Consider the following 26,529-nt stretch of genomic DNA (forward strand, 5'->3'; position numbering starts at 1 on the left):
CATACCAGCTGGGCTGCCTGCGTCAAGGTCGCCTGGTGCCCTGAGTGCTCTGTTGTGTGACGCTAACAGTCCCTCCCCTTGCAGGCGGAGTTAGGTTTCTAAATTTTAGGAATTAAGGTTTTAGATTTGGAAGGAACTTGAGAGACCATATGCTCCACATGTCTCATGATGGAGATTAAGAACGGACACATCCCAAAGGAAGCGATTCTCTGGTCCTAGGTCTCTGTCCCCTTTCACATCAAGGCATTCAACTAAGTGGTCAGCCTCCACTGTGCTTGTGTCTCTAGCCCGTTGCACTCGTGCTTCTGCCCCATTCGTCCACACTTAGCAGACAGTCTGCACGCGGCCCTTCTGCAGCCCGTGTGTCTCCGGCGGCTCTGCTTCACTGCGGCCCTTGGCAGCGCCTGCAGCCCCTCCAGCCCCTCCAGCCATGTCCACGTTCGGCCCCTGGAGAGCTGGCCCTCCAGTGTTCTTCCCGTCTTTGCTGTTGCTGCTGTGCTCCTCGGATAGAAACACCTCAGTGAGCTCTGTGTCTACAATCCTGTCCCTTTGCAACACTGTCCTTGATAAACAGACATTGTGCGCTTTCTTGCTCAGAATTACCTTGGAGGACTTTTTTCTCCAGAAGAGCAGCTCTGAGCTCTAGAGTCAGGAAAGCCAGAGCAGCGTCAGCGCACAGTAAATCCATCATGCTCTGCCAGGCCCAGAAATGCCGAGAAAAGGATAAATAGGAAATGCGCATGGGATCAGTCAGTAGAGGTTGGGATTAGGCTTCAGCACTGTTCCTGCCAAGCACTTGCCTTCCCTCCACACCAGTTCTGATGCTCTGGGACGGGGCACACCATGGCAGGTCTCCAGAGATTTTGGGTTTTCTTACAGTGTGTTTCCTCACTACCTGACTGCCCATCCTCAGATGTGGGATGCCTCATAGAGCCCAGCAGGGGCTTTGGGGCCTTTGTTGTGTTTTTTTTTTTTTCTTTCACTGTTCGACTTCCTTTTGAATGGGGTTAATGCTTTCTAATGTGGGGGGCAAGAGGGAAGTGTATCCAGTCCACTTGATGGCAGATGCACTGTGAGTGATTTCTCACCAGCTCCCGGAGCACCGAGCTTGCTCTTTCTGCCGTTGGGTAAATTTAAACTTGGAGTCCACTGCTCTGAGCAATTTCCCAGGTTGCTGCTAGGCGGTCAGTTTTAGCTGATTGAGGAGACAGCAGTAGTTGGTACTGGGGAGGTACTTGGGAGGGAGAATGAGGCAGGCAGAGAAGATGAGGGGGCTTCGGGTATGAACGGTAGGACAGGGCAAGAGAGAGGAGGGGGTTAGAGAATGGGAGAAGAAGGGAGAAGAAGGGCACGAATGGGAGAGCCCGAGGAACGTGGAGGAATCATGCAGTTGTACCCATACTGACCTAAAATAGCTCCATCCCCTTGCCTGGGCCCTGTGGCCCGGGCCAGGCTGCGTCGGTGGCTTCTACGACCTCCCCGCTCCTCACCCCTTGCACTGGGGCCTGCTGCACAGACAGTTTGTCATGAAAATTGATGGCGTTCAGGTGCAGGTGCCTGAGCGCTGTAAGGCATGGGGGGCGGTGGGGATGGCAGGTTTTAACTTTGGGAATTACATTTCTCTAATTGTCTCTACTAGCCCTCTCTGGACTAGACAGATTTTGGAGAGAATTGCCACAGAATTTAACCAGTTACACTTTCATGCTGTTCAGAGCAAAGGCATGCCTCTTCTGGACAAAGTAAGACCAGCAAGTGTTGGTTTCGATTTTCAATTTGCTGTTTGCGAATTTCCTGGATGATTTTGGTTTGACCTAGCATTGCCCCTGATAATTGCTACTCTACAGGATTTTGAAGCTAGCTTTGAATTTTTTTTTTTTCAGTGTCTCCTGCTTGGGACCCTGCTTCCATTATGTCACACTAGATAGATTTTGTGTAAAGACACAAGCATAGTCTCCAAACTATGCAACTAAAATTAATTCTGAATTTCATGTAACTTGACACATCATATGATGTAGTCAGAGTTCATTTATCCAAAGCCCTTGACTGGGTTTAAATGCACGTTTGTCAGATTTACTCCGTAGCTTAAGAGGCAAATAACTTTTTGTCATTCCGTAATTGTCTAAACTTCACTTTGATGAAGCCGACTTACTTTCAAAGAAATCATAGGGAGGGGACGCCTCAGTGGCTCAGTCAGTTAAGCCACTGCCTCTGGCTTAGGTCATGATCCCAGGGTCCTGGGATCGAGTCCCACCTTGGGCTCCTTGCTTGGCAGGAAGCCTGCTTCTCTTTCTGCCTGTGTCTCCTTGTGTGCTTGTGCTCTCTCTTGACAAATAAATAAATAAAAACCTTAAAAAAAAAAGAAAGAAAGCAATCATGGGGAGAAGAGATTCATTGTTATTCTCTAGGAAATGTTGGGATTTTAATCTTACATATATTCTGGTAGAATTAGAGGCTCGCTTTATATATATAACACATATGTATATAAATTATACACATATATTTGAGCTTTTAGAAACTGTGGTGCCTGGACCTTCTTTCCTGGTCTCTCTGTTCTTGCAGCGTATAGCCCACATTACGGCCATGCTGCAGCAGTCCCTGGGAGGCCTGCTGCTAGAAGAGCTTCAGACTTCCAATGTGGACATCATACGGCACTGCCTCCAGACTTACGCTACAATTGACAAGACACGGGATGCAGAGGCGTTAGTCGGTCAAGTACTGGTGAAACCGTACATGGATCAGGTTTGTGCCCCCATGCACCTCATTCCACAAACACAGAGCATCTAATCTGGCTTCGTTTCTTGACTGGGTGCGAGAGAGCTCAGGGCTCTTCCTTGAAGATGCTCTTAGTTCCGGCTCTTCTGGTTGTAAGAAAAGGTTGGTCCCGCTTGGTGCCCATCAGCATGGCAGGAATCAGGCATGTGCTCTGGTCTCTTACAGTGATGCCATAACTCAGGGATCATCTTAATTTAGTAGGGGTGAGGGACTTGCCTAGGAAGAAGGTACAGATCAGAACATTTTCAGGTCAATTTCCATTTCCATAAGTTATACGTTAATGAAGTTGCCGAAAAGCATGACCCCACCAAGGTGCCCATGCCCACTGGAGGAGCTGGAAGACAGCTCTGTGCGCAGGGAAAGTCTGTGAAGGGAAGCGTCTTCGCAGAATTGATGTGGCCTAAGTCTTGAAGACCATGGGGGGGGGGGGGCGCCTGGGTGGCTCAGTGGGTTAAGCCGCTGCCTTCGGCTCAGGTCATGATCTCAGGGTCCTGGGATCAAGTCCCGCATCGGGCTCTCTGCTCAGCAGGGAGCCTGCTTCTCTCTCTCTCTCTCTGCCTTCCTCTCCGACTACTTGTGATTTCTCTCTGTCAAATAAATAAATAAAATCTTAAAAAAAAAAAAAAAAAAGAAGACCATGGGGGAGTTTGCCAGGCTAGGAAGGTGGGAGGGAGGGAATATTCAAAGATAAAGGGCTTTGAAGAGCGAGTTAGTGGGGTAGTACCTTAAGTCCAGAACTTGGTTACCCAGTGTTCTTGACCTTTAAGGATACAGTTAAATATAGGAAGTCTGTGTATCCTGCCTCTGAGCGGCCGGAGTATGGGCTGCACCATGTGAGGCCGCCAGCAATCAGCAGCTTCCAACTTAGAGAGCGTCGGTTTCATCTAGTTCAAGCTGACAGAAGTCATGAAGCCAGTCTCAGCGTTTGAGGGCTTTCTTCCAGTCACCTGCCAGTGCGAGTGTTCTTTCTGTCTGGTAAGTATAAAGCTACCCACCATGACTTCAGGATGAAAGGCTTCCAGTTTTAAAACGAGACAGTATCCCAGTGATAGAAGTGAAATTGAAGGATTAATTTCAGTAATCTTCTCAGCTTCATTAAGACTACTAAAAGTAAATGATCTGTCAGTTCTTTGTATGTATCCTATTATAGTTCATAGCTCTCTCTGTGGGGGTGAAAAAGATCACATTATTCTTTGTCACTAAATGAAAATATTTTAGTTATTTAATTTATGCCCTTTTCATTGAACTGAATCTAATATGCTAAATTAGGGAAGTACTTTACGTTTCCGTGTCATTAAATGAACTGTGGCCACGTTTGTATTTTAAGTTTGTATGCTTGTCATTCACCTCCTGCAACTCAGCCTCACCAAAAAAAAATTAAATACTAAAGCAAAATAAGATGTGTTTTCTTCCATCACTTTCCATCTCAGCCCTTTCCCTGTTCTGGAGACGGTAGAGGATAAGGCCAGGGTGAAGATGGTACAGAGCTGTTGTCTGCAGATACAGTATTTCGCTTTTAAGCTCAGAAGGGAAGCAGAGGAGTGTGTGTGATGTTTTAGCTTCAGGCCAGTCTCTGTCCCTCAGCCTCTGTGTCCCCCAGGGTTGGAGCAGTATTCCCAAATCCCGGGACCTAGATTTTCATGCCATTGTTACTTACCTCCTATTTAGAAAGCATACTGAGTGGGGAGGAGGAAGGACGAAGTGCATTTTTAAGGTTTACACGATTCTTTTCTCTGTAGTGTATAGTTCATACTTCTCTTTTAGGTGCTTTAAAAAAAAACAAAAACACAAACAAACAAACAAACAAATAAATAAAAATAAAACGCTCTTCCTTCTGCTAGGTGATTGTAGAGCAGATCGTTGAGTCTCATCCAGACGGCCTGAAGATCATGAATGCTAATAAGCTCCTGGAGTTCGTTCCTCACCACTGCCACCTTCTTCGAGAGGTCACAAGAGGAGCCATCTCAAGGTGACATAAAATGCTGTGTATGCACCTGAGCTCAGTTTAGTGACCACCTGTCACCTCCTCATGTGCCGCTGATCCCTGGCTGTCCTGTCTGACCTGGGAACGTGGGAACGTGTGCTCTTCCCTATTTATTACCAGTGCTGTGAGGCAGGTGTCACTTGCCTGGGTTTACAGGGAAGGGAATGAAGAGTGGGGACGAATCTCAACGGTGACATTTGTGTGACTCCAGAGCCTCTGCTTTTCTCTTGTCTATACTGTCTCCTTAACCAGGCTCAAAATCAAAATTGGTTTCCTTCCATTATTGTGATGTCATCATCGGTCTAGAAATACCAATTCATTTTAATTCAACACGTTTTATACTGATGGCAATTAAAGTCATGAACGGTTTTCCCTCCCTCTCTTATTTCATTTCCATGGCTTTCCAGTTCTGTTTCATGAATATCCCATTACCTTCCACCATCTCCGTCATCCCAGTCCAGACCTTTGTTGCCTTTTGTTCGAGGGTAGTGGGCTCTCCCCACCTGGTCTCCCAGCTCCACCTGTCCCTCTTCATTGCAGCCCTCAGGTGTCCCACCTGCCCAGAGCTCTTCAGCCTTCCTGAGTCGCTCGTCGCTTCTCATCGCCCACAGAAGAGCATCCAGTCTTCCTGGCGTAACCTGTGACCATTGGTGCTTGAGTCCTAGTGGTTCTCCGCTGTAGAACTTTCTACTGTGGAACTTTCCCCCATACCACTATGGTTCCTGGCCAGACAGGAGCACTTGACCTTCCCTAACACACCTGGTACAGAAGATCCCTGACTTCACCTTCGTTCAGTTTATGGTTTTTTGACTTTTTATAATAGTGCAGAAGTGATATGCATTTAGTTTGGATCTTTTCCCAGGCTGGCGATCTACAGTAGGGTCCTCTTTTGTAATGCTGGGCAGGGACAGCGAGCACAGCCCCCAGGCAAACCACGTGATCACGAGGGTCAGCAACCAACACACTTGAACCGTCCTGTTCTGGCTTTCAGTGCAGTGTTCAGTAAGTTACATGAGATACCAGACACTTTATTGTGAAATAGGCTTTGTGTTAGAGGATTTTGCCCAACTGTGCAATACTGTAAGTGTTCTCAAGACATTTAAGTTTGGCGGGGCTAAGCTCTGATGTTCAGTCGCTTAGGTGTTTTCCATGCATTTTCAACTAAAGAGATTTCCAGCTGAACAATGGGTTTATTAGAAGCCGAGGCCGTCATAAGCCGAGGAACATCTGTCTATACTGTGCGCCTCTGTGTTTTCCTTCATTGCTTCCTGTCTCTTATTCCTTTGTCTTTCTGTTGATCTGTCACTCCACATGAAGCTCCAGTCAAATACAACTTCTTTTTTTTTTAGGTTATTTATTTATTTACTTATTAGAGAAAGCATAAGCAGAGGGGGAGGCAAAGAGTGAAGCAGGCTCCCCACTGAGCAGGGAGCCCGATGTGGGACTCAATCCCAGGACCCTGAGATCATGACCTGAGCCACCCAGGCGCCCCCAGGCTATGGTTATTTCAAGAAAAAGTCCTATTTGTGAATTCTTCATCTAGTGAAGATGAATTAAAATCAGAAAGTCAACTCTGCCACCTTTAAAAACCCAGGAACAGAAAAAAATTCCACGAGCAGGTATAACCCTATCCACAATAAATCACTTTCAATCCAGTCCTGAAAACTAATACAGAGTAGGAAGAAAGCATTACAGAAAAATTTTGTTTTCATTAATCAAGCTGGAAAATAACGGGCCTTACATGAATGCCCTTTAGGAAGACAGTTCTTATAGTTTTATGTTGATGGAAACTCACATTACATTCGAAATGCATGTTAAAACCATGACTGTAGATTAACTACCACTTTCAGTCATCAGAAGATGAAAAATGGTCAAGAGTCACCCAAACTGAATCCTGGTTCCTCCTGGAAAATGTGTTCCTAAATATTTTCCCCCTGAACTACTGTGCTCTTTCTGTATCTTACACAGCAGACACTGCGATGCACAAACACATCCAGAAGGCCTTTGAGGGCTGACAGCCTGCTGGAACAATGAGGAATTCACCTGGGTTTCTGCCTTTCTGCCGGGCCCAGAAAGTTCTGGGTAACCCAGGTGACGTGTCATGAGAATACATGTGTAGCTCACACCATATGTATTATCTCCTCAGGGTAGACACCAAAATCGATGTTCGTATATGAAAATCCGAGATGTGTACAGAAATCAAGAGTGATTCTGTCATCTTGAAAGAAAAACACACTGTTGCGCTGCCACATGCCTCGTTTCTTCTTGAGTGACTGCAGGAAGTAGCGATTGCAGTCAGAAATCTCAGAAAGAAAAATTAGAGTAAGGGCAACACCTGAAGTTTATTCCTGAAAATACTTGGAGAACGACTGTGACCAATAAACCAGGGCTTAGTTCATGAGACTATGTCAATGAGCTTATACCATCCCATGTCCTGGTCAAACCCTCATGTCTGGGAGATGGAGGGACGTCTTCATCTTCCAGAGCTACTCTTAGGGAAAAAGGTGGAGACCATACTGACTGAGTCCCTACTTCAGCAGGAGAGCCAAAAACACCTTGCCCCTCCATAATCCCAAATGAAAATAAACATCTCGGGGCGCCTGGGTGGTTTAAGCTTCTGCCTTTGGCTGGGATCAAGCCCCACGTCGGGCTCTTTGCTCAGCAGGGAGCCCACTTCCCTCCTTCTCTCTCTGCCTGCCTCTCTGCCTACTTGTGATCTCTGTCTGTCAAATAAATAAAATAAATAAAATCTTTAAAAAAGAAAAGAAAAGAAACATCTCATTTTACTAGTGTGCAGCAGTGACTATGCAGGAGAAATTATTATTATTTTATTATTAGATGATATATTATTATTATTATTGTACTCAATTGTTAACCTTTTGAATTCGGACACCTAAAATTTTTAATAAAATATGAAGGCCTTTTTTTTTAAGATTTTATTTATTTGAAAGACAGAGATCACAAGTAGGCAGAGAGGCAGGCAGAGAGGGGGAAGCAGGCTCCCCACTGAACAGAGAATCCGATGCAGGACTTGATCCCAGGACCCTGGGATCATGACCTGGGCTGAAGGCAAGAGGCTTTAGCCCACTGAGCCACCCAGGCGCCCCATGAAGGCTTTTTTTGTTGTTGTTGTTTTTTTAAAGATTTTACCTATTTATTTGACAGAGAGATCACAAGTAGGCAGAGAGGCAGGCAGAGAGAGAGAGAGGAGGAAGCAGGCTCCCCACTGAGCAGAGAGCCCGACATGGGACTTGATCCCAGGACCCTGAGATCATGACCTGAGCCGAAGGCAGCGGCTTAACCCACTGAGCCACCCAGGCGCCCCATGAAGGCTTTTTTTAAAGAACAAAAACTTCAGACTATATCTTTATCCTATCAGTTCCCACTACAACTGGCTTCTGTCTTGGCCAACATTTAGCCATTCAGATAAAGTCCGTATTTAGTGCTTCGTGTGTATGCATGTGTAAAATAAGCGGACAGTCATAAATCTTTAAGATTGTGTATAATAACTGTGAAATAAGGATTCTTGATACACAAGGTCTCGTCTGGGAGAAACAGCTGGAGAACAGTATGCAGTTTTCAAATGACGAAGGGGAAATATGCATTCGGTTATGAAAAAGGGAAGGAGAACAAGACCAAATATTAATAAAAGGGAAAAAAGCTTTTTCTGCCATCTTTCCGTGCCGCAGTAACAGTGTGAACAAATGTCCCACAGATGCCCTCAAGAACATTAACACTGCTGAAAGGGGGGGCGATGATATGATGACGAAGCATGAGTACATTGGCAAATTTGAAATTATTGATGACCACAGAGCTGGGAAAACTGCTGTGTACCTCACGGGCAAGTTAAACAAGTGTGGCATGACCAGCCCTAGACTTGTATAACTGAAAGATCTAGAAAAGTGGCAGAATATTTCCATCCCCTCAGTTTGGTTTCACTGCATGGAAAAATTCTTCTGGCATCATGCACCATGAAGAAGGAAGAATCCAGGCAGGAGGGAAAATCCTGGGATTCCTTTTTCCTAGAAATATAATATACATGGCACGTGAAATGCCTCAATGGGAAAAAAAAAAAAAGGAAAATAAATTACAGTCAACTAATGTTTGACAAGGGTGCCAAACAATTCAATGGGGGTAAGAACAGTATTTTACTCCCAAGCAGCCACATGCAAATAATGAAACAGGTGTCCTGCCTCACACCATACAGAGAAAATAACCCAAAATGCATCAAAGACATAAATGTAAGCATTAAAATGATAAAGTTCGGGATGCCTGGGTAGCTCAGTTGGTTGGACGGCTGCCTTCTGCTCAGGTCATGATCCCGGAGTTTCCAGATTGAGTCCTGCATCAGGCTCCAAGCTCCACAGGGAGTCTGCTTCTCCCTCTGACCTTCTCCTCGCTCATGCTCTCTCTCCTTGTCTCTTTCTCAAATAAATAAAATCTTTTAAAAAATAAAAATAAAGTAAAATGATAAAGTTTTCAGAAGAAAACACAAAGGTAAATGTTAGTGGTCTTGAATCTAACAACGGCTCCTCAGCCAAACACCAAAGTACAAGCAACTTAAAAAAAATAATAAACAAATAAATGGGACTCAACCAAAATATCCCAGTTTTGTGCTTCCAAGGACCCCATTGACAAAGTCAAAAGACAAGCCACTAAATGGGAGAAAATATTTGCAGGTCATATATAAGGAACATGCATTCAGACTGTGTGAAGAATTCTTACAACTCAAATAAAAAGACAACCAAGTTAAGAAATGAGCAAAGAGGGGCGCCTGGGTGGCTCAGCGGGTTAAGCTGCTGCCTTCCACTCAGGTCTTGAACTCGGAGTCCTGGGATCGAGCCCCGTTCTTTCTGCTCAGCAGGGAGCCTGCTTTTCCTCTCTCTCTGCCTGCCTCTCTGCCTGCTTGTGATCTCTCTCAATAAATCTCTCTCAAATAAATAAATAAAATCTCTTAAAAAATGAGCAAAGAACTTGAATATACATTTCTCTAATATTCAAATGTATACATTAATATATAAATGTATATATAAATATGTTTTACATGATCATATATTTATATAAACATTTATGTAAGTATATTTACATTCTTAAATATGTATTTAAATATAAATAAAATATGAAATATATAATATATATTTAAAGATACATATAAGGTATATATAAAATATATGGGACAATAAGCACATGAAAATATGCTCAACATCACTAATCATTCGGGAAATGCAAATCAAAACCATGGTGAGATACCACCTCCCACCCACGTGGATGGCTACTATCAAAAACCCCAAAAGCAGGTGTTGGAAGGATGTGAAGAGCTGGAACCTGGAAATTGCTGGTGGGCTTGGAAAATGGCGCAGCCACATTAGAAATGGTTTGGTAGCTCCTCAAAATGCAGAACACAGAGTTGCCATATGACACACCAATATCACTCCTGTGTATAGAGCCAAGAAAAAAACTATGCCCACACAAAAACTTGTGCATGAAGGTTTAGGGTTTATTCGTAATAGTGAAAAGGTGAGAACAACCCTGATGTTCATCAACTGATGAAGAGATAAATAAAATGTGATCCATTCAGCCTGTGGAATATTATTCAGCCTTGAAAAGGAATAGAATTTTGATATGTGCCACGACACAGAGGAGCCTTGAAAACATTCTGCTGATTGAGAGAAGTCAGTCACAGAATACCACGTATTGCATAATTTGATTTATATGAAATTTCCAGAATAGCTAAATCTACAGAGATTAGCGGTGGTGATGGCTAAAGTTGTCTTTTGAGGATGATGAAAATGTGTAGGTAGTTCAGTATAGTATAGTTAAATATAGTGAAAGCCATTAAATTGTCCACATTAGATGGTGAGTGGTATGGCCTGTGAATTATATCTCAATTAAGCTGTCATCGAAAAATGCAAAGAACTTCTATATTTATCAAGTACAAAAAGAATGAACTAGAGATCTCCCTGATATGAGGAAGTGGTGATGCAACATGGAGGCTTAAGTGGGTAGAAGAAGAATAAATGAAACAAGATGGGATTGGGAGGGAGACTAACCATAAGTGACTCTTAATCTCACAAAACAAACTGAGGGTTGCTGGGGGGAGGGGGTTTGGGAGAAATGGGTGGGATTATGGACATTGGGGAGGGTATGTGCTTTGGTGAGTGCTGTGAAGTGTGTAATCCTGGTGATTCACAGACCTGTACCCCTGGGGATAAAAATATATGTTTATAAAAAATAAAAAGTTAAAAAAAAAAACATCAAAAATGGGGAAAATAAAAACAAAATAAGATGGGAGGAATAAAATTATGACTGTTTATCATTAATTTAAATGTGTACAGACTGACTTTTTCTATTAAAGCGCCTATCAGGAGGTTACAGATCCACGCTGTTCAAGAAACATACTTAAAATGCAAAAGGGATTGAGAATGTATCAGGTGAGGAGATACCATGCAAAAGAGAAAGCCGGAATGGCAAAATTCATCGCAGACAAGTTGGGTCTAAAGTTATAGGTACTAAGATGAAGAGGGACATTTTTAAAGGCAGAGTTTGGAAAAAAGATGTAAAAGGTATAAGCAGGTATACATCTAACAACATAATACCTGAAGACTCTAAAAATGCAATAACAAGGTAAAATTTTAGCTTTTCAAATGGGAGTATCTACTAGAAGGAGGGAAAAACAAGGACACACAGAAAATAGACATCCTGGGGCGCCTGGGTGGCTCAGTGGGTTAAAGCCTCTGCCTTCGGCTCAGGTCATGATCCCAGGGTCCTAGGATCGAGCCCCACATCGGTCTCTCTGCTCCGCGGGGAGCCTGCTTCCTCCTCTCTCTCACTCTCTGCCTGCCTCTCTGCCTACTTGTGATCTCTGTCTGTCAAATAAATAAATAAAATCTTTAAAAAGAAAAAGAAAATAGACATCCTTATTTCCCTCGGAAAACATTTCTTTCTTACACCTAAGGAAAGCCATATTTGTAAAGATTAATTGCATACTAGGCAACAAAGGAAACCTTTACAAGCCTTCCAAATTAAAGATTTAAAGAACAGTTCTTTGATCACAATCCAGTAGAATCAGAATTAGATAACCTGGTAACAAAAAATTGAAACTACATACAAGTTAAGAAATACAGTCTTCAGTCAAAGAAGAAATCATAAGACGACTGAAGAAAATCTTGAAAGCAATGGAAAGGAGACTATTTCATACCAAAACTTACAGAAGACACCAGAAGTTATACTCTAAGGAGACTTTAGTGTCAAATGTCTTCAATTTCAAACATTTTTTTAAATAAAAGAAAGTACTCATTTAAACCCATCAGAAAAGGGCAGCTCAATCCAAAGAAAGGAAGTAGTTATAATAAAGATAAATTTTTAAACTAATAAAAAATATCAGGGGCAAATAAACTCAAAGTTGTTTCTATGAACGACTAATGAAATAATAATAATAAAAAAAACTTCACATGCCCTATTAAGGATAAGAGAGGGGGAAGATGGGGTGTGGGAGGAGGTGGGGAGAGGGAAGGGGAATGGGGATAGGGGGGTTTCAGGGAGGAGGGGACAGAGAGAGGGAGAGAGTTGCAAAACAGATAAGGATTGGGAACAGAGATATAAAAGCAAATGCATAATATAAAAGAATCACTAAACTGCAAGGCACTTTATACTAATCAATTTGATAACCTAGAAGAAACGATGATTTCCTAGGAAAACAAAATCATCCAAATGATTCAAGAATGGAAAATTAAGAAGATGAGTTCCAAGATCAGACAGGTTTGCAGCTGGATAACTCTCATTCTACTGTTAAATGGCAACAGGCAATTAAACAATAATAAGTCAATTCACTTGATGAAGCTGAGCACAATTTTAATACCCAAACCTGAGAGGGAGGAACGGGGAAGCTATTAACAAACCTGGCTAAGGACAGATTAGTTAACAGAAACTGAACTAATGTTAGCAAATAACAGAAGTCAGGCCTCTATCAAAGGACTATATCCTGAGACCAACTTGGATTCATTCCAGGAAAATAAAGGGAGCTCAAGACCAGAAAATCAATAAGATTTACCTCATCACTAAATTAACTGTGAAAAACTCTTAAGACCATAGCAATAAATGCATTTGATAAAAAAATAAAGGCACCTGATAAAAGGTGAGCAGCCATTCTTTATAAAAATGAAGATAAAAACAGAAGGACGTTATGCAGGAGGGATTATTAACTGGGAAGCACTAGATCAAGAGGTAGATAAAATGAGCCCATATTTGTTAAACAGTGACAGAGCCCCATGCGTGCGTGGATAGAGGCGAATGAGCTCATGGATGAGCACCAGGCTGTCAACAGGTATTATAGGGACAAAGGCAGCGGTGAGGAGAGGAGAGTCTTAACAGGGAAGAAGGTAAAAGGAGGATTGCAGTTAAAAATTGTGCATGATACAAACACATGCAAATAAGACCGGATATTTTCCGGTATATAGTTTTTTAAAACCCTGCACACATTACTGGAACTACCAACTCTTGCTTTCAGCTCCGCAGCCCTCGCGTGCTTTCCCAGTACCAGGATGCAGGGGTAGATCCTCCGTTGGTGACATCCTATGTCATTGTACTCCTAAAGGGACAGGTGAAACAGCGCAGGGTCTTGAGGTCAGAACTTAGGCATCGCTGCGCCCACCCCAGCTCCCTGCTCGCCCAGCCCCCACTCTGAAGCGGCGGGCACTTGGAGCTGTTAAGAAGCAGGGATCTGAGCAGTTCTCTGGTTTCCCCTGGAGCCATCTGCATCCATCATATTTCCCACAGCTCTCCCCGAGTGTTGGTGCTGGCTCCCCCCGAGTGTTCCCTTAACTCCAGGCATACCCTTCTTATGACAGCACCTAGTACTCCCCGTCACAGTGCTCTGTCTGTCACATGCATCCATTGATCAACTTTGTGCTGGTTGAGGGCTGGAGCCCCCTCCTGTTAACTTCTCAAGTCTGTTTCTAATGCAGCAGCACCTGGCACTTAAGCACCCTGTCAGTACCTGCCAAATGAATGAAATGTACTCAAAACATAGTATGAAGTCTGCGTTCTGAAACTCCTTTTTGGAGCTGTTTGCTATCATTTTCCCAGGCAATTAAAAAAATTTCCAGCCTTGCTGCCAATAACCTGAAGGGGTAAAGGAATGCCGGCGTGCCCCATGGGACATGTCACTCTGGATGGTCCTTCGGCAGCAGGGACTTTGATAGCGCTCTTCCAAACCCAGCAGGATGGTGGAATGGGTACGTGGCTGAGTGCCTCCCGGGTCTGACCCTGTGTGACGCCACCCAGTGCCTGCAGCTGCCCTCTGGAAGGTGTTGCTTTTGCGGCAGAGCCGGAGGGCACCAAGCATGTGTCTGTCTCCAAAGTCCTGGGCACCACATCACAATGCCTTCCTGAGAAGCAGAATCAAGGACAGTTGCTGATCTTCATTCCTTCCCACCAAAGGTATCTCATACACCATCTTTGGAAGTTGGAGCCAGGGGGTGCCTGGGTGGCTCAGTCAGTTAAGTGTCTGCCTTCAGCTTAGGTCATGATCCCAGGGTCCTGGGATCGAGTCCCACACATTTGCCTCCCCGCTCAGCGGGGAGCCTGCTTCTCCTTCTCCCTCTGCCATTCCCCCCACTTGTGCTTTCTGGCTCTCTGTGTGTCAAATAAGCGAATAAAATTTTTTTTAAAAGTTTGGGCCATACTCTTTAGCCATTCTACTTTCCCTGGGGTAATTTGCCACCTCCCTGAATTTACCTGAATCTTTCCCAAAATCTACTTATCTTCCAGCCTTCTTGACCATAATGAGTCTATAAATTTTCAATAGACAGTGTGAACTTACACTTGCTAATATTTGCATAACATGCACCTCTTTCGATCTCAAAGAAAAGCTTTGCACCGCAATGGTCTCTAATCTCCAAATAGGTTCTGTTCCTGGATCCCACTGGAATTCTATGCGCCTGTCCCCTAAGATCCCATAAATTGTGGTCCAGTTTCGCAGCCAGCCAAGGAAAGCACATGGGAAATCTTGCTGAAGTATGAGTAAGAGCCAACGAAAGGGAACATATTTATCTGCCTCGAATGCTGGGACCTGAGGAAAGCAAGTTTCATTACAGACAAATCAGGAAGGAGGTGCAGATTGCTTTTTATGTCACTCTGGAGTGGAGGTCTGCCATTGATCATTAAGGCCATTTCCTGCAATGCACTCACCAAAGTGATACTCACTTCGGAGTGGACAAAACTTAGGAAATGGCCAAGGGGAGCTCTGCTTACACTTTACACTCTCAGCATTTATTTGTATTATTTTCTTTATAGGGCAGTATAGAGACTTGAGACCACATTGAAAAAGCAAAGCTTGTCATCCTGTGGCCTTGGGTCAAGAATAGAGATAGTGCTGCTCATGTCAGTTTCAACCTCCAGTGGCCAAGGGTTTGATCTGATGCTCTTTCAAGTCTTCACCATAGCCTTTCTCAAGCTCAATGGCCAATAATCCCACAGGAGGAGATTTTAGGGCCCTCTCAAACTTCTGTTTTGCTATCTCTCCCCAGCCTGCTTCCTCTGCAAAAGTCACCACTTTGCCTGTGCATCTACCACCTCTTAGAGCCTTTGGAATCAGCCACGAATTGCAGTGCTGATTCCTTCCATGACCACATATTGTTTACAGGAAAACTCTTCTTCGTTATGCCTTGCCAGTCAGAGTGACGGTTTCATCCGCAACCTGGACCAGGCTCGGGAATGTTCTACACATAAATGTGAGCAAATGTCTTCTGTATTGAGAGACATGTACAATCTGTAAATGGAATCTATTGAAAAACCAATACATAGGGTACACTTATGTCCTGACCCAGCTGGAAGGAGGCAATTCATTTCTATCTTTCAGAAAATTGGTGTAACACATTGATTTTCATAACAAAGAAAGCAGTTTTGTGTCCTCTACCAAAAGACTGTCATAGTAAGCAATAAATTGCCTCTTTGGGGTGAACAAATTAATAAGATATTTTCTAAATTTCAAAATAACAAAGACAGAACGATGTCTGTAATGCTAAGTGCATCCCCTTAGTTGCAGGGCACTGTGTCATGGACCACCTGAGCAATGGCACATGGCGGCCGGTAGTCTGATTTGTACATCAATACACCTGGCAACCTGTTAAAAGAAAGTCTTGCACATGACAAGCTTTCAATAAGACACTGACAAGATGGCCAGGAAGCCCCCTTAGCTGGCTTTTTCAGGTGTCCAGACATCTAGTCAACCTACCTCACCAACTCATCACCATGCTTACTGGAGTAAACCCAATCTCTTCCTTCCCCCCCTGGAGATGGGAGAAGAGCCACTCACACGTTTGTATGGAATTCTCATTCCCCCTCGCTCTGTCCCCACATGGCGCTGTCCGTGTAATAAATAAACAAATCTTTATGTCACCCGGAAGTTCCTGGGTCAAATTACACAACTCGGACAATTTTGGGTCACTACAGCCTTTTGTTTTTCTCTCCACCTTAAGCCTTCTGGGTGACCAACAACTATCTAAAACTCATGTTGCTGCCATATGCTGTTGTTCTGCTTCATCTTCCCAGTAAAGTTCAGTATTTTTCCCTAAAGTTTGGTTTATCAGTATCTCCAGCGTCTATCTCCAGCTAGGGTCATGATCCCAGGTCCTGGGATCAAGTCCCACTCTGGACTTCCTGCTCTGCGGGAAGCCTGCTTCTGCCTCTGCCTCCCATCTCTTATGAATAAATAAAGAAAATATTTAAAAAAATTTAAAAAAACCATTTCTATCTTCCCACTTTTAAAGATTAATTCTAGGAATTATTGCTATAAATCCAGTGTCCTATCTCTTTCTTAAAAAGTCTTCTCCAGGGCATCTGGGTGTCTCAGTTGATTAAATGTCTGACTCAAAATTTTGGCTCAAGTCATGATCTCAGGGTCATGGGATTGAGCCCTTAGTGAGGCCTCTGTGCTCAATGGGGAGTCTGCTTCTCTCCTTTTCCCTTTGCCCCACCCCCCTACTCACATGTGCACACACGTGTTGTCTCTCTCTCAATAAATAAATAAACAAATCTTTAAAAAGTCTTCTCCAAAGGGAGTTTCACAAATAGTCCAGTACGGGGCTGGAAGAAAATATTATAAGTTTTATTCATATTTCATGTCATCCATTTAACTGTTTAGCTTTTGCATGTCATTTATAATGTGCATAATAATTTAGTAGAGTAGTAGAGTTTATAATTTATCAAAAATTTGCTTAAATTTGTGCTATGTCCGCAAATATTTTTTGTATGTATGTATGTATGTATGTATTTATGTATTTATTTATTTTTGTGAAAGAGAGGTGCACAGTATTAAAAGGAGATCACTGCTCCAGGGACCCAGATATTTCCCCAAGTCCTGTTTCCTTCCATTCCCTCTGGGCTTCATTAGACCCCCTTAACACCAATCTTGTCCCTAAAACACGCCCTCTGCAGCACCAAGTTCAAATGCTTAACTCGGGCCATCACTGCAGGCTGTACCGGGATGACCTTAGGGAAAAGGGTGGTGGGTCTCACGGGTTAGCTGTGTCACCTCCATGAACAGTCATTTGTTCTGAACAGCTAGTGCAGCCCACGTTTGCAATCACAGGCTCTGGCACCAGAGTGGGCATAGATCCCAGCTGGCCCCTCAGTAGCAATATGGCTTTGGGAAAGTTGTGTCATTTCTGGCCCAGACTTAAGGCTCATCCATAACGTGGAGGAGAAGACAGTGTGACCCTCAGTGGGCTGTTGAAAGGATCACGAGATGGTTCGACTCAAGTGCTCCGAGGTACCCAGCACACAGTAGGCCCACAGTAGAACAAAAAGTTGTTCTATTGATCTTATAGTTACTATTACTCATACTAACAAAACTAACTGATCATTTGAGATGATTTTCAAGCGAAGTGTCTTCGCCTGGATTTCTAAGATTAACCTACTTCAAAATGAATTCTGCTCTACTGTGAAAAACGAGCTAACCAGCAGGTTTCTTCTGCATCTTTTCTGAACTTTTTAGGATCCTCTCTAGAGAAAGGTTCTAAAGGAAGGCAAAGTGCAGAAATATTCTTGCTTCAAAGGATGTGTAGGAAATGATTAATTTTGCCAAAAAACAGTGCCTTGAACATAAAAGATGTTTGACGAAGCTCACTGTAGACAGTGTATCCCTCCAGGATTCATAAGTTGAAAACTCAATGTCCAAAGGGACATAACTAGGAGATGGGGTCCTTGGGAGATGTTTAGGTCATGAGGGTGGAGTCCTCATGGGCGAGATTAGTGTCTCCATAAGAGAGACCCCACAGAGATCCCTCGCCTCCTCCACCTTGGAGGTTATAGGGAGAAGATGGTCATCTGTGACCCAGGAAGTGGGCACTTGAACAGACACGGAATCTTCCAGGGTCTTGATCATAGACTTCCCAGCTTCCAGAACTGAGAGAAATAAGTATGTCTTTAAAGCACCTAGTTTATGGTGCTCTTGTTACATCAGCCCAAACTAAGATAAAGCTTGTCTCTTATACTGAAAAATAACACAAATGTTAACAACAATTTAAAAAAGGAACATTGTGGCCAATGACATGTAATGAACATCATCTCTCCTCTACAGAGACAAGAGCTTAATTAGTTTCGGGCAACTCAGTAGAGTATGATTAAACCAAAGAGCAGCAAGATGTCTAAATGCTCAAGTCCTCTGCCTCCTACTTTTCTGCCAAAACAAAAGAAAAGCCCTAGGCTGGTTTTGGTTACCACCAAGCACAAAACAGTCAAATTCCAAATTAAAAAGCTCTGGGGTTTAATTGTGGATGTATGGAATTACATAGAAGCTCTCTTTGATCATTCCAAAGGATGTTTCCCTCAAAGGTTACAAATACATCTCAGCCTACCAACCATCTCAGGCCTACCACAAAAATTATATATATACACTTTTAGCATTTTAAAATGTGTCTAAATTTCAGTTTCGGATCCAGTTTTGACTATTGTTATGGGCTTAGTTGGATGCCCCCAGATTCCTACGTTGACGTCCTAACACCCAGCATCTCAGAATGTGGCAGTATTCAGAGACAGGATTTTTAAAGAGGTGATAAAGGAAAAACGAGCTCACTGGGGGTGGGCACCAAGCCAACAGGACTGGTGTGCTTACAGGAAGAAGAGATTAGGACACAGACAGTACAGACTGAAGGACAATCGTTTGAAGACAGAGTGGAGAACACAGCTATCTGCAAGCCAAGGAGAGACGTTTGAAGAATCGAACCCTACTGCCACCTTGATCTTGGACTTCCAGCGCCCAGAACCATGAGAAAATAAATTGTATGTTGCCTAAGCCACCCGGCTGTTATTTTGTTTATGACAGCCCATGACTCAGAAATTTGAGGACCTCCCCCCCAGACTTTATCCTGAAGTTCTGTTTCAGCTTCAGGGGCTTGTGTAATACTACTGTATCAAGGAGGGAGGCTCCTGCCATTCCCTGCACTGGGTCATTGAGACACTGCACAGCTGTCCCCAGGGCTGGCTACATAATTTACAAGCCCCATGCAAAATGAAGATATAGGACCCTTTGGGCAAAAACAGGGAGGAAGTGTTTGTTAAAGGTACTAAAATAGAAAGCTCATTTCCTCCATCATCTATCTTCTGAAGGGGCATGGCTGCTGTTTTCTATTTGCATTTAATGTCATTCCAAGCAAATAAAAATTTTATAATGTGATTATGGGCATGATTTATGCCATTCATCTTCGCAGGGTGCAATGTCAGTGTTAAATAATTCACGCAGGGATTCCACAGCTGGGGCACACCCACGTGCCCTCTTCTTATCAGAACCGTAGAAATCCTGCACAAGACCAGCTCTGCCATCTTTACCTCACCTGGGGACTCACACCTGTTCCACCAACCCTGCTGCCCTCGGCTTCCTGATGAGTACGGAACTTGACAGGATCAGGAGCCAGGGGCTGCCTTTCTTTCCCTTCCCTCCTAAGTCACCACTTCCAAGGCTTGGCTAACACAGGGAGGTGACATAAGTGAGAAAGGACAAGACAGGGTTCTGGGCTGCTCACAAGAGGCCACCGCCTCCTGCCGGTGCTCAGAGCAAGCTCTGGTCTGTAGGGAAGGCGAGCTCCGGTTGACTCGGTCATAGACATCACGTGGTCAGCGAGTCTCGTTGACCACCACTCACGAGGTGTCCATTTCCATGCTGTGCTCACCGGGCAGGGTGAGCAGTACATGCAAATGAGCAGTACAGGCAAGGAATGGTGGATACCCACAGTGGGCTGTCCCCTCCACTATGTACGTGCTCCACTATCCCACCTGTTATGCCCCAATAATGGGTCCATGATTAAAAGAGCGAGACTGATACAAAGCGAAGGTCAAACAAAGCTTTATTTTGCACCAAGCATCAAGAATCAAACTGACCAGCCAGGGCCGCTTTTCTTACAGAGAAGTCAACCCCTCTCTCCTTTACAGACTAGCTTTTAAGGACATAGGCCATGCGGTTGGGCCTGGTCATGCACAGGTGGCCAATGAAATTGTAACACACAGAGAAAGCTGCACAGTGATGCTAGGTGACCAATTGAATTACAACTTACCTTTTAGTAGATATTTGACCTAGCCTATCACCTTGGTTAGGATTTTCGCCCAAAAGACTCACAAAGGGCGGGACCCATACTCCTTGGTAGCTAGGGAGACAGTATGCAGCCCTCCACTGATCAGGTGTCTTACCTGGCCTGACCCACCCTTGTATTTGGGCTTTGTTACCTGAGGTTGATTTCCAGGACTTGTTTTTAAGTAAGTCCCCTGGGAGAAGGGGAGCAGGGACAGCTTAAGGGTTAAACAACAAGGTTATTGTGTAACCTCAATGGAAGCCTCTGGCTAAAATATAAAAATATAAAGTAGGTCCTTACACCACCCACTTCGCTCAAAAAACACAAAGTCAAAAATAAAACTGAGTAATTCCTAGACATTGAGAGAGAAGCACACTGACTTCACCTTAGAACCCTTCTGAGGGCGGTGCTTGGCAGGGTAGGGGGGGTGAGGGGGTTGGGGGTGGATAATGGGACCTCTGAGGGTGTGGCCAAAGGTCAGGGCCAATTGGGAAGGGGCTTTCTGGGGGAGGGGCCCTTCTGGGAGCAAAGCCCTGGGTGGGGGCATTCCCTCTGGGGGCAGGGCTGGGAGCAACCCCAGAAACCTGGCCCACAGAGAAGCTGGTCCTTTCTCTCCCTCTGCCCCCTTTCCCCAGGGACCCCTAGGCTTTGGAGACTAAAGTCAAAATGAAAGCCATATGTCTAAATGGTTCATACTGTGGTTGGGTAGTGTTTTTAACATATTAATTGACTGGTTTTTCTCAGTATTTGTCAAACCTTTCCCAACTCAAGGCTTTCTCTTAAGCAGCAGCGCAAGGCAGGCCATTCAGTTTGGTCAAGCTGTTTGGTGATTCTTTGTAAAAACCCACCCTCTTGCGCTGCTCAGGAGGGCAGTGTTGCGTCCTAGGATAAACATAAATATATATCAAATGTGTTTACAAGTTATATTTATATGTATACATTCAATTCTCTGTTTACATATATATGTATAAAATAAAAATAAAAATATTGTTTAAAAGGCTGTTTTCCGGGGTGCCTGGTGGCTCGGTGGGTTAAAGCCTCTGCCTTCAGCTCAGGTCATGATCCCAGGGTCCTGGGATGGAGCCCCTCATCGGGCTCTCTGCTCAGTGGGGAGCCTGCTTCTCCCTCTCTCTCTGCCTGCTTCTCTGCCTACTTGTGATCTCTGTCGGTCAAATTAATAAATAAAATCTTTTAAAAAAATGCTGTTTTGCAGGGAACCTGGGTGGCTCAGTCCTTAAAGCATCGTTTTTCTACTCAGATCATGAACTTAGGGTCTTGGGATGGAGGCCCACATTGGGCTCCCTGCTCAGCAGGAAGACTTCTTCTCCCTCTCCCACTCCCCTGCTTTTATTCCTGCTCTGTCTCTCTGTCAAATAAACAATTTTTTAAAAAGAAATACTTTATTAAAAAATATATGTAAAATGCTATTTTGCCCTCTATTCTGGTAAGATTGAACACATTCCTAACAAGAGATCTTCCTTGACTCCGTGATAAAAATTTAACATTGTCTTAATGAATCCTCACAACATCCGCCTCCCCAACCCTTCTCAGATGTTACAATTAAGGTTCAGTGAAGTCCAAACACTGGGCCTGAGGTAATATATCCAGTATGTGGCCTCTTGGCATAGTCCAGCAGCCCAAATTGGGGGCGTGGGTGTTTGAGTGTCGTTGGCCAGGATGAAAAAGCTGAAAGATGAAAAGAAGGGTAGTCTTGCTTTTTGGCCCAAAAAAAGAAGATTTAGAAAGAAAGAGACCTGTCGCCCAAAGGAGGAGGCTCCCCACTGATCCCGGCTGGGCAGGAGTCAGAGCAGAAGGAAAACTCCCATCACCAAGGAGAATGGGCTTCTCCTTCATACAAAAGCATAGGATCCCTCTCACCTGATATGTTTCTGTCCCATAGTCATCCCCCTGTGCCTGCCCCATAATAGCATTCACAGGAAATGGCTGAGAGATACATTCAACTTGCAGAATTATAGCAAATAAAGTAATCTTTGACCCATCCTGGGAGCTTCTGATTACTGGGAGGGGCCAAGCCATCCTAGGGCAAGTGCACTCATTTCAAGAACCAGTAAAATGACTCCAAGAGTATCATAAGGGCTAGTGATCATGACTGGTCCAGAAATATTTCTGGGAGTCCCTTTTAACATCCCTCCCATCATTTCTTCTCATCTCCAAGGGAATGGTACTTAGGTATTCTGAAAGAAATATGCATGACTAGTAAACTGTGTGTGACCCCTGCCGCCTAATTCATCCCTCACCAGCAATTAACACTGATGGTTTGAAGGATGGCTACTCCCCTGGCAGGGCAAGAACTGAAGCAGAACATATGGGGCGAGGCGGCTCTTCCCCCTGGATATAAATAATTAAACCCAGTAGCCACCCTTCCTGCCTGGCCACTGTCATTTAGGTATGGCTGATTATCCCTAAATGGGAATCAGATGGGGGCGGGGGTGGGGGAGGGAAGCAGGTGACGGTCAAAAAAACTACAGTAGCTGCCACTGAGGGTCCAACTTGGCATTAGACTGAGCTCAAGTCCTGATTCCATCATATACGAGCTGTATGAACTTGGAAAACTGAGTTCAACTCTCGAAGCATCTGCTTTGCCCCCCCTTGGAGTGAGAATAGTCAGTAGTATTGACTTCACAGGGCTTGTTAGGAGGATTAAATTAGATACTGTTCATTTAGCACAGTTCCTGGCCTATAGAAGGCACACATCAAAGTTGATTATCGTTTTTATGGACCTCCAACTTTAAGCCTTCTATAAAGAACCAAATGATATCTCTGAAAAATACCAACTGCCTACAAGGTTGTAGGGAAAGTGGTATCTATGTTGACCTGATTAGAAAAAAGTGGAAAATCTCTCTTGTTTAAGCCTTGTTGAAAATTTTCTAAACTCTGTCCACTCTTCTGCTTTAGTAATTAGAACAAACGTTGGAGACTCGTGATTTTCTGATAATTGAGTTGCTCGTTGTAACGCAGGGCAATTCGACATTAGTGTTTATTTAAAAAATTACCGCAAATGAAGATAAATGGTGAGACGTGCACTAAATTTGATGAAAATCCTGACGTGAGTGTTTCTTCTTGGGATTCTCTCTCTCTCTTTTTTCTCCTCTGATCTGAGAGCGGATTACATTCTACTTGGGTGATGGCTCAGGTCAAATGTGTGGTTTTGCAGGTGCCTAGCCTTTCACAGACAATCTTGGAAGAACCATCATTGTCTCTGTAAGAAAACGGAGGGAAAGATGTGATTTTAACACTCAGCCTACAACAGTTCAACAATCTACCAGTGTGAATTTAGAAACGCTGAGCAAGTCCCCCTTCTAGTAACGAATATCTCTCCCGTTTTCTTATAATACCTGAGTTTCTACAACTGAGCAATCTACTCTTTGGTGTAAAACAGCTTACCAGGATTGTTTCTCCTTTAAACGCAAGTGAACTTTGGGGATGGCACTCAGATCCCTTTCTTTTACTGGACAACTGTGGAGCAGGGGTTGGGTGTGTTTCAAGAGGGAAAATATCCACGAGGGGACAGAAAAAGGACATAAATGTACAAAATCCCATTTTCCAAGAATGTAAAAAGCTAACTTCCAGGGGAGCCTGGGTAGCTCAATTGTTAAGCATCTGCTCTTTGGCTCAGGTCATGATCCCAGGGGCCTGAGAATCCAGCCCCGCATCGGGCTCCCTTCTCAGCGGAAAAACCTGCTTCTCCCTCTCCCACTGCTTGTATTCCCTATCTCATTGTGTCTCTGTCAAATAAATAAATAAAATCTTAAAAAAAATGCAAACTTCCAATATTTATTTTTTTTTCCTTTGCTCTAAATATCTCAATGTTCACTTGTTGAAAGCAATTGATTGAAGCCCTGGGAAGAAGTGGTAGATTGAAGCACTCATCAGAGTTGTTTGTGCTGCTTTGCAGGGGTCTGGCTGCACTAAATTATTTCAAGAAGTATTAATTATCTAAGTCACTCAGAAGAATCCATTTACCTATTTCATTTTCTTTTTTTTGAAGAGAATCTTTTTTTTTTAAAGATTTTATTTATTTGTCAGAGAGAGGGAGCAAGAGCGGGCACAGGCAGACAGAGTGGCAGGCAGAGACTGAGGGAGAAGCAGGCTCCCTGCCGAGCAAGGAGCCTGATGTGGGACTTGATCCCAGGACGCTGGGATCATGGCCTGAGCCGAAGGCAGCTGCTTAACCAACTGAGCCACCCAGGCGTCCCCCTATTTCATTTTCTGTGGTTCTTGATCCTTACCCCAAATTCTCACAGGCCTCTGCAGCTGGCACAGAGTCCGCTCCCATAACTATAATCCCTGTCCCATACTCTCACCTCCATCATACATTATACATACCTGATAAAACCCCACCCTGGTAAAAACCCAACCTTCTGTCCACCCTATGTCTGTCCCTGGCAGCTGAAGGTGGTTGGTGAGAAAAGCAACAATGCTGGAAGCTTTCACATTAAATTCTTTTTTTTTTTAAGATTTTATTTATTTATTTGACAGAGAGAGATCACAGTAGGAGAGAGGAAGGGAAGAGATCACAGAAAGAGGAAGGGAAGCAGGCCCCCTGCTGAGCAGAGAGCCCAATGTGGGACTCGATCCCAGGACCCTGAGATCATGACCTGAGCCGAAGGCAGCGGCTTAACCCACTGAGCCTACCAGGCGCTCCTTTCACATTAAATTCTCAGCCACAAATCCAAGTATGTTTCTCTGACCGACAGAATCTCCATTCTTCTCGTGAAATATTTTGACTATTTCACATCTTCTTTCCTCCAACCTTAAGCCAGGGATTCTCAACACTGGCCACACTTTTGAATCACCTGGAAGACTTTAAAACACAGGAGTGCCCACCTCCAAAGGACCTGATCTAATTGGTGTAGAACCAATTAGATTAATATCCAATTAGGGTCTGGATATAAGTGTGCTTTTAAAATTCTCCCAGTGATTCTAATGTACAGCCATTTTGTTCAGAGTGAGAATTGAACACCTTCCATCAGATACAGCTGATGACCGACCATTCTGATGACTTCACTGAGAAAAGTAAATTGAGGGCACCTGGGTGGTTTCAGCTCAGATCATGGTCTCAGGGTCTCGGGCTCTCGCATCAGGCTCTCTGCTCAGCAGGAAACCTGCTTCTCCCTCTCCCTCTGCCTGCCTCTCTGCCTACTTGTGATCTCTCTCTCTCTCTTTCTCTCTGTGTCAAATAAATAAATAAATGAATAAAATATTTAAAAAAAAGAATGAAAAACAAACTGGGTGGGTGTCTAGGTGGCTAAGTGGTTAAGCGTGTGAATCTTGGCTCAGGTCATGAGCTCAGGGTTATGGAGTCGAGCCCCACGTCAGGCTCCATGCTCAGCGGGGAATCTGATTGAGATTCTCTCCCTCTCCTTCTGTCTCTTCCCCCTGCATGTGTGTGCTCCTGCTCTCTCTCTCTCTCTCAAATAAATCTTGAAAAGAAAAATCGGTAAGGAAAGAAGACCCACAGAATCCCACTAAGTTTACCTGGGTGGAACCCTTACTCCAATCCCTTCTGAGTGAGGACAAGCCCCTCCACTTGGGGTTTCTTCTCATTTCCCTGATCTCTGAGTATGAATGTGCTCCAGGACCCAACCTCAGACTTCCCCTCTGTCTACACTGAGTCCTTGGTGACTGTCCCTCTTCTACCATCTATCTCCTGATGACTCCACATCTCCACCTCCAGTCCAGACCTGGATTTTGAGCTTTCTTCCACTGCCTGCTTTCCAGATCTACCTAGATGAGTTAAACCCAACATGTTCAAAACCAAGCTCTTATTCTTCTCGAGCTCTGCTGGTCTTGCAATAGCTCAAACAGGAAACTGTAGAGTCATTCTTGATTCATCTCTTTCTTTCACTGCCCACGTTTAATTCTTTGGTAGAAACTGTGGATTCTAGCTTCAAAATATATTCTAAATCTGACCAGTTCTCCACATTTCAGTTACTCCCACTGTGGTCCAAAACACCGTCTTCTATGAGTTATTGTAATAGTCTCCTATCTGGTCTTCTGGATTCCATCTTTGCTCTGTTCTAGTTTATTTTCCACTCAGCAGTTAAAGCAATCCGTTTAAGACAAAAGTCAGACCTTGTTATTTCTCTGCTCTAAAATCTCCAATGGCTCCCCACTTCACTCAATACAAAATTCAGTCTTACAAAATTTAACACTCAACTTCCTTCTCAATTCATCTCCTACCTCTTC

At 44.0% G+C, this 26,529-nt stretch overlaps 2 protein-coding genes across 3 annotated transcripts in view; both read right to left on the bottom strand.

Annotated features, from left to right (window-relative positions):
• Nucleotides 1-26,529, bottom strand: part of LOC309872041 (conserved oligomeric Golgi complex subunit 2-like) — a 1,078,599-nt gene that overhangs the window by 804,612 nt on the left and 247,458 nt on the right. The window lies entirely within an intron of this gene.
• Nucleotides 1-26,529, bottom strand: part of LOC309872675 (uncharacterized protein) — a 232,981-nt gene that overhangs the window by 17,641 nt on the left and 188,811 nt on the right. The gene's annotated exons all lie outside the window — the stretch shown is intronic.

Source organism: Mustela nivalis, assembly GCF_964662115.1.
Source record: "Mustela nivalis genome assembly, chromosome: 8".
In the NCBI taxonomy this organism is placed as follows: domain Eukaryota; kingdom Metazoa; phylum Chordata; class Mammalia; order Carnivora; family Mustelidae; genus Mustela; species Mustela nivalis.